Here is a 3,300-nt window from a genome sequence, read left to right as displayed (position 1 = left end):
AAGGCCAAATAAAAGGACTCACATTCAGCACTGTGTGCTTTGCAGCTCCTGAACAAAACAGGCTGAGCTGAAAACAAAAGCTCAGCTTTGACTCTTACTCCACTGGCTCAAGTTAGCTCCAGCCAGATCCTTAATGTTACTTTATCTGCAGGTTTGGGGGGTTTTATGTGTGATCAATGCCAACACTGTTGGGCAAATACACGATGCATAGGGATTTTTAAAAAATCCAGCTGCCAACAAGAAAAAGTGCTTTGTAACCACAGTTTGGAATGGAAACAATTTTCTAAGATACAGATCAAACTGTGTTTATGGACTCGACTATTGGCAGCTTTTCACCAAGCTATTTCCTGTGTGCCTATTGCACAGAGGAATAATCTAAGTGCTTAAACTAACATTTAAAACCATACAGAACACGAAGGAAATAGTGTGTGAAGCAGCATGGAAAACACATTGGTGTTGAATTTTCTTTTGTTTCCACAGCTAATACTCATGGGAGAAGGCAGTAAGTACTGCACACCAAATGCCAGTACTCTTTGCAGGATTTGGTCCTCACTCTGGCCAGTACTTACTTTCCACTAATACTGTTTTAATTGCTGAAATATCCAAATAACAAACATTTTCAAAAAGGCCTCCTAAATTAGACAAACTTGCTAAATGTTATATAGTTGCTTTAAGTGCAGCAAGTCGTTATTATTCCTTATTCCTTAACCCCTTATTCCGGGGTTTTTGTTGCTGATGTTCTGCTTGGCTGGACTTCGTTCCTGCTATCCAAGCCATGTCTCAGCTAGAGAGCGTGGCAGCTCCAGCAGAGAAAGCTTTATTGTCGCTAGAGGACACGAAACAACACAAGAGCACACACTGCTGCTCTCAAGGGGAGGAAAAGGGAAGTTTATTTTCTGACTCCAACATTTATAGTTTTCCAAAAGTGACACTGGATTGGAAGGTGAAAGTGCCACCTCTCCAATGACACAGGACAAACCAACAGTCCATCAAATTCCTCCTCCTCCATAAAAGAATGCAAAACAATAAGTTATTTACAGAAAGTGTGTGAGAAAGTTTGCTACAAGAATGTAAGCATCAGAAGGCTTAGAAAATCGGAAAAAATCAGGGCAACACTTTATGGTTAGGAGAGTAATTTAGGTTGGATGGAACCTCTGGAGGTTGTCTGGTCAGCCCCAACACAGAGCAGGAGCCATGCAGGTGACTTTGGCCAGGGCCAGACAAGCTTCCAGTGTCTCCAGGATAGAATTCCCACAGCTATTCTGGGCAACCTGTTTTGGCATCTAATTATGACATGCACAACAACAATATCAAATTTGCTTATACTTTCTTCTTCCTGTATCCTTACAGATCAGTTCTGGGAGGTTTAGTAAAAGGCTTAGCTTTACATACTGATTCTAGAAATTTTTTTGGGGAAAGAAAACCACCTAAACAGGTAAGATCAGTTCAGGTGAGGTGGTGCTGGGCTTTTCCTTTACCTGGGCCCTTGGATCATGAAGAAAACAGAATTGTGGATGAATTTGCTGGAGACAGATGCATGCTGGAGACAGATATGGATTGTTCAGAGCAAGTGTGCTGTCACAAAAGCATTGACAGTTTTGGGTTTATGCATTTCTTGCACTATAATTTGCCTGAGATGCAATTCCAAACCCAGTCCATGGGTGCTGCAATGCAGCTGCCAGAAGGAGCAGGATCTGAGGCCACAGAGGCAGATCCATTGGGACTCACAGTTTCCCATCTGCACAGCAGTAAGTACTGGGATCATTCCAACACCACCATTGCTTCTGGGATTTTTCCCAACCAAAGGCATTCTGGAATGGTTTTACATCTTGCTCTGAAACCCATACACAGTTATTTCACAATATGTATATTGAAAGGAATGCAAATGGTTTCAAAAGACAGGATGGCAAAACAGCATTTTAAGTTGTTGCACTGTGATATATGGCAACTACTGTGAGATTTATTTTAGATGAAGAGAAAACACAACTACTCTGTAATGAGTTGTTTTTACTTTGTAGAAATACAGGTATTACTGGGTTACTATTCTTGGTGTCTCACATTTAAAGATTCAAATATTCAATCTAATTTTGTTCTTCAGGAAGATTTAGTTTCAGATGAGCAAATTGTTAGACCTTCCTCAAAATTAGATGAGAGGAAATCTATGAGTATGTGCGATGCTCTAATATGGCATGGTGCTTTCTCTAGAAACAAACGAGCACTCTTTGGTCCAGGACTTGAGTGCTGTGCTGGGCATGCAGAATGCATGGAATGCCTATCTGCTTCTGGCTGCCTTCCACAGCAAGGTGACAGCCAACCTACAGCCAACGGGTAGGAGATGGCAGTGGGTCCTCTGCTCTCACCCACCACAAGATAGGTGTACTGCAGATTGTTTGTAAGCTATGCCACATAAAAAGCTGCAAAATACAGTCCTGAAGCTGTTTATAATGAAATTAAATGTAGGAGATGTAGACTCAGGTACACATTAACCAACGAATCCGTTTCAGTACTTTATCTTGGTAAAAAATCAATGCTTTATCATCTCCTAAGATCGGTTTTGAAGGGCTGTGCATTTGCTAATGGAACCAATGCAGGATGTAGCTGGGCAGCACGTATACCAAAACTGGAATTTTGCCCACTCGAACAGCCTCAGCACATTATTTGCCCTGTCCTAATGCTGTTTGTCTACTACCGGCGTGGCATTTGGGCTGCGACAGTAACAGCTGCTAACAGCGAGGCCAACTCCGTCCCCGCACGCCAGGCCCGCAGGACCTGCGGCGAACCTGCCGGGAGCTGAGAAGTGCCACACGCACAGCTCGAGCCCAGGGGCAGAAACAGGGTTTCAGCCCACAGACTTGTTTCTTTGGGGACTGGGGGAGCCAACAACAAGGGAAAATAAGTATTTATATTATGCCGCGATTCTTTTGGTCGTTGTCAATGAAACGCTACGCACATGGCGGCCGAAGGAGATGATGACACTCCACGGAGCCGCCCTGGAGAACGGGGTACCCATGGGGAGTCCGTGCCCGCACAGCGCCCGGGGCCGGGCTCCTCCGGCGGGCACGGCCCGGGCCCTGCCGCGGCTCGGGGGTACGGCACTCGCGGGCCTCGGCGCGGCTCTGGGGCTCGACATTGGCCCCGGCGCAGCTCCGGGGCTTGGCATTCGCCCCGGCGGGCACGACCCGCCCCTCAGCCAGCTCGGTTCCCCCGGGGCGACCCCGCGCGCGGGCGGGCGGGGCGGGGCGGTGGCGCATGCGCGGCGCGGGCGCCCTCTCACCCCGCTCAGCTATGCCAAGTATGTGC

The sequence above is a fragment of the Serinus canaria genome, chromosome 8, assembly GCF_022539315.1.
Source record: "Serinus canaria isolate serCan28SL12 chromosome 8, serCan2020, whole genome shotgun sequence".
Lineage (NCBI taxonomy): Eukaryota > Metazoa > Chordata > Aves > Passeriformes > Fringillidae > Serinus > Serinus canaria.
The sequence above is the reverse complement of the archived record's forward strand: the minus strand, read 5'-3'. Positions refer to the sequence as shown.